The sequence below is a fragment of the Neomonachus schauinslandi genome, chromosome 16 (assembly GCF_002201575.2).
Source record: "Neomonachus schauinslandi chromosome 16, ASM220157v2, whole genome shotgun sequence".
Lineage (NCBI taxonomy): Eukaryota > Metazoa > Chordata > Mammalia > Carnivora > Phocidae > Neomonachus > Neomonachus schauinslandi.
Window position 1 is genome coordinate 8,761,606 of NC_058418.1, and position 11,061 is coordinate 8,772,666.

Sequence of the window (11,061 nt, forward strand, 5' to 3'; positions counted from 1 at the left end):
TGGAAATCAACAGAAAGATGAACCAAAATTCTGTAAGTCAATAATGGTGGGGGGGGGGAATAATAATAATGGTGAAGATACATGCTGTAGATACTTAAAATTACCACACTCTGCTTGTCAGAAACTTTAAAGTTCTAAGAACTCAGAAGCTAAAGGAACCATATGATCTATGATCTAGCCCCCCTTACTGTATCATAGACAAATACCCTAACATTTGATGAGTCAATGGTCCAATTCTGTAGATAATAGTGAATGCTTTTTTATTTCAAGTGTTCACACAGAACTATTTCTAAATAAGTGCTGAAGTAAACAAAGTTTGATCATAGCTCAGTTAAGAAATAAAGTCCTTCCAGTAAATGCTCATTCACAGCTGGATGGCTGCTTTAATATGCAATTGCCCTAGGCCACGGGGAAAAAAATCAGGCTTTTGATTTACTTAAGAAATAAATAAATAAACCTAGAACATTCAAAGGTTCCTTCTCCCAAGTTAAGGACAGAGAATGGTTAGATGTCTTTTCCGTAAAAAAAAAAAAAAAAAAAAAAACCACCTTTTTCTCTGAATAGATTTCCTAAACCCCACCCCCACCATAAGACCACTGAAGAAAAAGCTCCAAGAAAGGTAGCTAAGGTACATTTCTCAGGTAATAAGACCAAAAATCCTTTCGTATCAGCCAGTTCCTCGCACCCTTTCCTCACTCTACCAAATCAGATCACTCACAAGGCTTGGGGACTGTCAGGGCCCACCCACATACACCAAAGAGCCCCCCCACCCCCAGCATGGATTTGCCCAGAGGCATTCAGCTCCTGTGGCTGGGAGCGCCTGCAACACCAGAGGGCAGAAATCTGAGTGACACTTGGCACTCTCTCTTTCAACAAACAACCGCAACGGGCTTTCCAAACTCAGGCCGTAATCATTTTGAAGACCAGGAAGCTGGAGCCTTCCTGGGGCAGAGGTGAAAAGAAATAAGCCCACCCTCCCAAAGGTCACACTGCAAACCAGAGGCCATTAGGGAAGAAGGCAAGACTACAGCTTCTGCAGCCCCACAGCCGTAAACACCAAATGGGGCTATTACCCCCTGTGGGATTGGGGAGAACTTGAGAACTAGCATTTCCCTAGCCAGAGGTAAAACAAAAATAAGACTGTCATGGGTCAGGGCGGGGCAAAAAAGCACACTTCTAAGTTCTTCTAAGGGGTGCTGGCTTGGAGGTGGAAGGGGGGAGAGAGTACAACTGTCTCTTTACAATAGCTCAGAGAAGGAGGGAGGGAAAGTGAGAAAGAAAGACCTGTGAACAGCTGCACTCTCCCGTTCCAAAGGACACAAAGCTGCAAAGCCCAGGGATCTGAAGGGGCTGGGGAGCAAGATGGGAATGAGGAAAAAAAGGGGGGGGGCAATGGAAACAGACCTACCCCTCACCATCACTAACCTTGGTAGAAGTAGGGAAAATGGGGGCGACAATCCCACTCCAGACAGCAGTAACCAGCCAACCACCCCCCACCTATTTACCCAGATCTCAGGATCCCTGGGGATAAAACCCTGAGGGTCAGGGTGCCCAGTGGATCTGCAGTCTAAACCAGAGCCTAGAGAACCCTAGGCCCAACCCAGCCCCTTCCCCTCCAAAGCTGAGGACTGGAGGCTAGAGGAAGACAAGCCTCAAGAGAGGAAGCACTCAGCGGGAATGGGCGGGTCAAGGGTGGAAAGCTGGGAGAAGCAAGCGTGACAGGAACCTAATGGGAAGAGAAGGAGATTGTCAGGATACAAACGGAAAGAAAAGGTGAGGAAACAAGTCAACGAGGAACAGAATTGGGAATTGGGTATCAAAAGGGAGGGAGAATCTATCCAAGAACTGAAATGGCTCCAAGAGGGAGCTGGGGGGGTGGGGAGGCAGCCGGTGATAGGAAGGAATGGTTGAGAAGATATCCCTACTACTGGGCAGCACTGGGAGAAAGAGAACTCAAAAAGGAGCTAGAAGGCAAGACAAAGGAGGGAGAACAAATACAAGAAAGGGAAGAGTGGAGGTTGAGGGCTGAATCAAAATGGTGGGGGGAGGAGGAGGTCAGGTAGAAAACTTAGAATTGAGAGAGACACAGGTGGGATGCAATTACCAGAAGACCAGGATTAAAGAGAACCACTCCAACAAGGAACAGCAATAGTAAAGCTAAAATGGGTCAAAAAGATAGGTGGGCAAGTGGACAGCTCCAAAAGGAGCAGAGCTGGGAGAAAAACGTTAGAGCGGATGCGGCATAGCTGAACAAATGAAAGAGCAAGTGCAAAAAGGATCTGGGGCAGGTCTTTGAGATGCAGCGAAATGGGAAGGAAAGGGGGCGATGGGTCGGAGAAGTTATCAAAGATTTAGTGTGGTAAAGGGCAAGTCTAAGAAGGGCCAAAATGGAGAGAGGAGAGAACTTAGAGAAAGATGAGGCTGGAAGCAGGTCTCAAGCAGAGAAGAAGTGAAGGGGAAACAGGTCAAAGAAAGGGGGAGCAAATGAATGAGACAGCTCAACAGTGCCAATGAGGAGGTGGAGAGGAGAGGAAACCTCAAGGAGAACACTGGGCAGCACTGAGGCTGCGGACAGGCTGAGTTAGAGAGGTCAGAGAAGTGAATGGCAGAAATGAGAGCTGCAGGGTCATAGAGGGGGGAGGAGGCTGCTTCATGGAAGGCAGAGTCGAAAAGCAAGCAGGTTAGGGGGCACAGCAAGATCTGAGATTGGGCAAAGGGCAGATCGGGTAGGTAGAAAGGTCTGGAAGAGAAAAAAAGGGTCTGAATGGCAAACGGGAGCAAGATCTGAAAAGGAGAGGAGGTGAGCATGGTGCATCCCAGTCCGAGAAGGGGCAGGGGACTGAACTGAGAGGCATGGAAGGGTCAGAGAGCTTAGAGGCATCCCGGGGGTGCAGCAGGTTCCGCGAGTGGGCAGTAGGGCCCAAGAGGGAGATGGAATTAAGTCCAAGGAGAAGACCTAGGGGCAGCAGTGCCAAGATGAACAAGGTCTCGGATGGATCTCCAAGGAGGTGGAACCGCAGGTCCTAGAGGGACAGTTCCTGGCGGTGCAACAGAGGACGGGTAACAGTAGATGGGTCAAAGAAGGGAACAGATCTGGAGGGTGGTGAGACTGGAATCGAAGAGGGGGCAGGCAGGCGGGTCACGAATCTCAAAGTGAAGGTCCAGAATTAAGGGATGCACAAGGGTTACTGAGGAGGTGGGTCCCAAGAGCACTGCAGAGTCCATGAGGGGCGAAGGGCATTACTGAGGGGCGGAAGAGGGAAGGGGGAGGCGCAGAATTGGGAGCAGAGTGGCTTAAGTGAGGAGGGGGTGGCCGAAGCAGACACCGAGATCCCAAATGGGTCGGAAGGTAGGGGTAGACGCGGGGACAGCAGGGCTGGGGCGAGCAGGGACAGGTCCGAAGGGCGGGCGGGCCCCGCGGGCCGGGCCGTAGCGCGAAGCAGCGGGGCCGGCGGGGCCCGGGGGGCTGGGGGGCCGCTCCCTCCCCTCCCCCTCCGGCTCCTCCATTGTTCGCGGGCTCCGGGCCCCGCCGTCCCCGCCTCCCCTTGGACCCCGCAGCGGGGCGGCGCCCGGCCTCGCCGCCGGGGCCCGCGAGCTCGCGCACTCACCAGCTGGGCGCCCTCAGCGCGGCTCCGGCCTCCAGGATCCCAGCAGCGGCGACGGCGGCCCCGGCGCCATGTTCTGCTGTTCCTCGTCCAGCGGCGGCTGAGGCGGCGGCGGCGGCGGCTCCGGCGGCGGGGGGCCGGGCGGACCCTCCCTCGCGGGCTCCCTCCTCCGCCTCCTCCACCTCCTCCTCCCGCCGCGCCGCGGCTCTCCCTCGGGGCGGGGGGGCGGGGAGGGGAAGGGGGGAGGGGCGGGAACCAGGGGGAGGGCGGACCAGCCTCGCTCGCTCGCTCCCTCCCTCCTTCGCAATGGCGGCGGCGGCGCCTCCTTCCTGCAGCCGCCGCTCCCGCGCGCGCGCGCTCCTCGCTACTGCGCGTGCGTGGCGTGCGAACCGTTGCAGGAGGATAACGGCCCCTGGGCGCGCGCCGCAAGGGGATAACCGGCGCCGGGCAGGAGACGAAGCGAGGGCGTCTATGCGCCTAAGGGGCTCAGTGCCACTACCGCGGCCTCTGGCTGGGAACGGGCGCGGAGGCCATAATGTGCGTGCGCCTCAAAGAAATGCCGCTACTGCGGTGGCTGCGGCGCGAGACAGCACCAGGCAGCCTGCGACCCGGCAGAAGGAATGGGTGGGCAAGTGCGCGTGCGCGGGAGGCACTGCTTGGCGCGAGGCGGAGGGAGTGGCCCGCGGGAGTAGCGCGCGCCCTTGCGCGCGCCAGAAGCAGCCGATCCCCTCCTGGCGGGGGCTCGTGGAGAAAGCGGGAGGGGAGAGGCACAGCCCGGCTTTGGGGGCGGGGGCGAAGGGCGCGATCCCGCTCGCGCGGGACCTGACCAGCCAATGGGACGCAAGGGGAGGTGGGTTTGCCGCGCGAGCCTCAGCCCCTGGGATAACGGAGGAGGTGAGATGGAGCGACGTAGCGTGGGGCGGTGGGGAGGTGCTGAGGAGAAGGGAGAACACCCAGCGAGGGAGTTGATTGGGGAGCACGAGGAGGCGTGGCCCGTCTCAGCCCATTCCAAGCCTGGCAATTTGTCGTTCCGGAAGAAGGGGCAGGGCTAGGGAGCGCGTGCTCTTTCCCTCGGCAATGAAGAAAATCTGCAGGCAACGCGCACGTTGATACTACTTGCTCTGGGTTCTGTGATCGCTCGAAATCCGGGAGAGGGACAAGGGTCTGCTCCTGCGTGCAGGCCTGACCTCCAAGTCAGCATTGTGCAAATGACTGCAAATCAAATGTCAGTTCCGGCCCGTGCAGTGTAAACAGTAGTGATGGGAAGGGGCACCGCCATAACCTTTAAGTTCTTCTGAACTGAGGAGGGGTTCCTCTGGGACCCCTCCGGAAGTACGCATGGTGGAAGATGAGCGTTCTGGGCACCGAGTCAATATTTACGGAATGCATGAAGAAGGGCTGTTTCCTATTATAGTTTGCGTTTATTTCCTCACAAAGTGGATTAATAATTGTACCTCCCTCATAGGGTTGCTGAGAGAATTAAATGAGATATATTTGTAAAGTGCTAAACTTTATTCCTTTTTATTTTATTTATTATTTTTTTTAAGTAATCTCTATGGCCAATATGGGGTTCAAACTCACACCCCGGAGATCAAGAGTCACATGCTCCACTGACTGAGCCATCCAGGTGCCCCTCATGCCCTCAAGTTTTAAAATATCCATTAAATAAAGGTTTTTTGGTTACTGATCAGAGTCCTTTCCCTTGACTTTTTTAACTTAGCGGTTTTTAGGCATATAATCTGATTTTTAGATGTCTGTGACTGGTTTTTGTTGTCTTAAAAGTCTAAGTTCTATAAGCCAAACTAATCAAGTGCATGGCCCAGGTTTTCTTTACGCTGTCACCGCAAACCTTGGTTTATAAATGATTTTGAGATCACTTAAGGGAACAGCAGATTCCCCACAAATCAATATCTTTATAACTCCAATGCACTGTTCAAGTGGTTCGATTCTTGGAAAGACTGTGAACTGACAGCACCCACAATAAAGAACACTGGCTTCACTCTGGACCTAAATGTCCCTCTCCCTGTCTTTTGGAGCCTGTCAATTCTACCTTGTCCTTTGAGTCTCAGCTTAACATCACTTCCTCAGAGTGGCCTCCCAGATTTGGTCGGTCTGACTCCTTATTTGATGAAAACAGTACTTTATGCTAGATGACATTCTAAAACACTTTAAACATATTAACTCACTTAATCCTCAACATTTTATTTGTATGTTATAGTTGTTATGGTTCTACTAAACTAAAACACACGGAGGTTACACAGCTAGTCAGTGGCAGATTTGAAATTAAACCCGACAGTGGGGGTCTGATGACTACAAACTTACTACTTCTTCATAGCACTCCACCAGGGCCTGAAGTTCTGTAGTGGTATCCCCATTTTATGTGTGAGCCCTCTGAAGGCAGGGACTCTGTCTGGCCATTTCTTCAGTCTGGTAAATGGCCCACAATAAATACGCCTTAATGAATAAATGAATGAATCCCATACTAAACAATGGGGATGGCTGAAAGGACAGAGTCCTTGTCTAATGACTAACTCCTACCCCTCTTTCTGACACTAGTTCATATGACCCCTCATCCAGAAGGCCCTCTTAACCCACAGGCTTGCTCAGGCACTCCCTCTACACTCCCAGAGCCCCTTGGGGTCCTCCATCCAATCCCTGACCGCTCTGGGTTTTCCCTGTCTGGTGATGGGTCTTTCTCACCTGACTGTGAACCCCGTGAGGGCAGGGCCGGGACTGTCTCAGCCAATGTTGATGTATCCAACACAGGTCAAGGCACGAGGCAGGGGCTCATGCAGTGTTTCCTTGACTGAATGATCGGAACTTTCAAGGGGCAAGCCTTCCCAGCTCTGCAATTCTTTCCAGTGCGCTGGAGGGCCGGTGTTAGCTGAGCAAGCCTACCACAGGAAGCAGGCTTCCCTGGGGGCAGCCGCCCCCGCACACCCGGCTAGTCTCCACTCCAGGATAAATAAACAACCGAGTAAACAATTAGCTGACAGAAGTGCCGACTGCTGGCCTGGGCCTCTGTCAAGATTTACCAAGCATCACCCCGAAAGGCCCCAAGGACTGGATGTCACACCAGCCAGAGAGGCAGGGTAGGTACGAGGCGGGATCCGGGGTGCTGGACCCTGATCGGAGAGAGGCACAGCCAGAAAAATTCACAAAAGAGTTTTGCAAAGAGGGTGAATGTGCTGGAGCAAATTCTCTCTACATTCCTCAGAGCCTGAAAGAATCAGACAGGGTGGAGACCAGGTCTGCGCTCGTCCAAAAGTCAGTGAGCTCACAGCGCCTCCTATAAACCGAACTGGGGAAGCAGCGTCTCGCTGATGCCGCGGGGGATGTCAGAGAGCGCTGAACTCTTCCGCCATTGGTCGGAAGGGCAGCCAATCGCGAGGAAGGAACGGGAGGCGGGGATGCTCGGATTCACTGCTGGATCCCGTGGCCCCGGCCAGTGGCTGACAGGTAGTGGGCACGCACTAAATAGCTGATGGAAGGATGGATGATGAACTTCTCAATTTCTATAGAATTTGAAAATGGAAAGATGACATGGATACCGAGAAGTACACAAATCACAAGTGTACAGCTCGATGAATAATTAACAAAGAAACACACCGCCTGTAACCTGCACCCAGATAAACAGAATGTGACCCACCTCTCAGAAGCCCATCCCCCGGACCCCGTCCAGTCACTCCCCTCCCCCCACGACAAAAATCTATCCTGATTTCTATGGCTGTAGATTAATTTTGCCCGTTTTTACACTTTATATAAATGAAATTATACCAAAAATGGCCTCTTTTATTTTTTTTTAAAGATTTTATTTATTTATTTGACAGAGAGAGACACAGCGAGAGAGAGAACACAAGCACGGGGAGTGGCAGAGGGAGAAGCAGGCTCCCCGCGGAGCAGGGAGCCCGACGCGGGGCTCGATCCCAGGACCCTGGGATCATGACCTGAGCCAAAGGCAGGCGCTTAACGACTGAGCCACCCAGGCGCCCCAAAATATGGCCTATTTTAATCAACATTGTTAGATTCATCGACGTTACTGGGTGTAGCTATAGCTTGTTCATTCTCAATGCTGTGTAGTATTCCACTGCGTGAATGAAATACAGTATATTTATCCACTCTATTGTCGGTGAACATCTGGGTAATTTCCATTTGGGGGCTATTATGAATAGTGCTGCTCTGACAATCTAGAATATGTCTTTTGATAGGGTGCCTGGGTGGCACAGTTATGGTTAAGCGTCTGACTCTTGGTTTGGGCTCATGTCATAATCTCAGGGTCATGATTTCATGAGATCGAGCCCCCAGTCCACTCCTCGCTCAGTGTGGAGTCTGCATGAGATTCTCTCTCCTTCTCTTTTTGCCACTCCCGCTCGTGTTCACTCTCTCTCTCGAATAAATAAATAAATATTTAAATAAATATGTCTTTTGGGGCGCCTGGGTGGCTCAGTCGTTGAGCATCTGTCCTCGGCTGGGGTCATAATCCCAGGGTCCTGGGATCGAGCCCTGCATGGGGCTGCCCGCTCCGCGGGAGGTCTGCTTCTCCCTCTCCCACTCCCCCTGCTTGTGTTCCCTCTCTCGCTGTGTCTCTCTCTGTCAAATAAATAAATGGAATCTTTAAAAATAAATAAATAAATAAATAAGTCTTTTGGTAAACATATGTATTTGTTTCTGCTAGCTACGTACCTGAGTGAAACGGCTGGTTACCGAGTGTGCGTGTGTTCACCTTCCCCAAAGTGGATGTACCAATTTCCATCACAGGAGTTATGTGTAAGAATTTCAACTGCTTCACCTTTTCCATCTTTTAAATTTAATTTTGGCCATCCTAATGGTTCTGTAGTTGTATCCTTTGTAGTCTTAATTTGTCTTTCCCCAATGATTCCTGAGGTTGAGCATCTTTCCATGGCTATATAAGCCATCTGAACAGCATCTTTTGTGAAGTGCTATTCAAGTCTTTTGCCCATTTCCCCACTGTTATAGATTATCTTCTTTATTTATTTTAAATTATGCAATACTGCATGAATTTCTTGTCCTTGCAAGAAATTAAAATACTCTAGATAAAATTCAGTCTCCATGGCGTATTCATCCCCATCCCACTTACCTCTTCAGAAATGTGTTTTCTTCCAGACCTCTCTATATACTCACATGAATGCAGCATAGTATAGTGGCCCGAGGCATTGACTCTGGAGCCAGAATGCCTGGACTAGAATCTCACCTCCACCATTTACAATAGCTGTGTGACCTTGGGCAAGTTACTCAACTTCTCTGCACCTCAATTTCCTCATCTTTAAAATGGGGCTGAGGGCGCCTGGGTGGCTCAGATGGTTAAGCGTCTGCCTTCAGCTCAGGTCATGATCCCGGGGTCCTGGGGTCGGGTCCCGCATCGGGCTTCCTGCTCCTTGGGGAGCCTTCTTCTCCCTCTGCCTCTCTCTCTGTCTCTCATGAATAAATAAATAAAAATCTTAAAAAAATAAAATAAAATGGGGTTGATAATATTAATACCTAACTCACAGGCTTGTTTTGAGGTTTCAATAAGCGAATTGCTTAGAAAAATGCCTGGAACATAGTAAATGCTGTACTGGTGATAGCTACATCTGAGTTGTGAAGATTTTTTTTTTAATATAAATCTTGTAACATTTTCATTGTGGTATAATGTAAATAACATAGGGCTGCCTGGGTGGCTCAGTCGGTTAAGTGTCTGCCTTCAGCTCAGGTCATGATCCCAGGGTCCTGGGATCGAGTCCGACATCAGGCTCCTTGCTCAGTGGGGAGCCTCCTTCTCCCTCTGCCTGCCGCTCCCCACTGCTTGTGTGCGTGTTCTCTCTCTGACAAATAAATAAATGAAATCTTTAAAAAGAATAAGTGAAATCATACATTTGTTCCTTCATGTCTGGTTTACTTCACCTAGCACCATGTTTTCAAGTTTCATCCATGTTGCAGCATGGATTTGAATTTAATTCCTTTTTAAGATTGAATCATGTTCCATTGTATATATGACATCTTGCTTATCCATTCATCTGTTAAGAGACATTTTGGGGTTTTGGCTATTGTGAATTATGCTCTAGGAACGTTGGTGTACATGTATTTGAATCCCTGTTTTCAGTCATTTGGAATATATACTTAAGCATAAAATTGCTGTATCATGTGGTAATTCTACATTTAACTTTTTTGTGGAACCACCAAACTGTTTTCCACAGTGGATGTACCATTTTCCATTCCCACCAGAAATGTTCAAGGGTTCCAGTTTTCCCATATCCTTGCCAACACTTGTTACTGCTTTTTGTGCTTGTTTTCTTTTGTTTTTGATGATAGCCATCCTAAACGTTGGGAAGTGGTATCTCAATGTGGCTTTCATTTGCATTTCCCTGAAGACTAGTGATGTTGAGCACATTTTCCTATCCTTATTTGCTATTTGTATATCTTCTCTGGAGAGATGTCTATTCGAATCCTTTGCCCATTTTTAAATTGAGATTTGTTGTTGTTGGGCGGCAGGAGTTCTTCATATATTCTGGATATCAATCTCTTATCAGATATATGCTTTGCAAATATTTTCTTCCATTCTATGGGTTGTCTTTGCACTCTCTTGATAGTGTCCTTTGATGCACAAAAGTTTTTAATTTTAAAATATTTTATTTATTTATTTGATAGAGAGAGACACAGCGAGAGAGGGAACTCAAGCAGAGGGTTTCGGAGAGGGAGAAGCAGGCTTCCCGCTGAGCAGGGAGACCGATGCGGGGCTCGATCCCAGGACCCTGGGATCATGACCTGAGCCGAAGGCAGACACTTAACAGAGCCATCCAGGCGTCCCCAAAAGGTTTTAATTTTGATGCACAGTTTTTTTTTTTTCTTGTGTTGCTTATGTGTTTGGTATCAGGTGGATCACATAATTTTTAAAAAGAAAAATGTGGTAGACATTACCTTAGCCAAATGATCAAACTCACCAAGAATGAGACAAACCAGCATCACACACCCCTCATGGGATACTCTGAGAAGAACAAAGGATCTTTCTGTGATATTCCTGCCCCAAATGTCAAACCTGGATCTAATCATGAGGAAATACCAGACAAAACCACATGAAGGGACATTTTGTAATGTAACTGATGTGCACTCTTCAAAAATGTCAGTGTCTTGAAATACTGACAAAGCAAGGGGACTGTTCCGGATTAAAGAAAGCTAAGGGAACATGATAATTAAATGCCACCTGTGATCCTGGATTGGATTCTGGAACAGAAAAAAATAAAATAAAATAAAAAATAAAAACCCTAGGGGTGCCTGGATGGCTCAGTCGGTTAAGCATCCAACTCTTGATCTCAGCTCAGGTCTTGATCTCAAGGTCATGAGTTCAAGCCCCACATTGGGCTCCATGCTGGAGGTGGAGCCTCCTAAAAGAAAGAAGGAAAGGAAGAAAGGAGGAAAGAAAGAAAGAAAGAAAGAAAGAAAGAAAGAAAGAAAGAAAGAA

The 11,061-nt window shown here is 49.4% G+C and overlaps 1 protein-coding gene across 1 annotated transcript in view; it reads right to left on the minus strand.

Moving 5' to 3' along the window:
• The window catches only part of ARHGAP35 (Rho GTPase activating protein 35), a 122,467-nt gene extending 118,734 nt beyond the window's left edge, over positions 1-3,733 (minus strand). The window contains exon 1 of the mRNA XM_021681351.1: positions 3,609-3,733. The gene's annotated coding sequence lies outside the window, so the exon portion shown is untranslated. The remainder of the gene's footprint in view (positions 1-3,608) is intronic.
• Between the last annotated feature and the right edge of the window lie 7,328 nt (positions 3,734-11,061).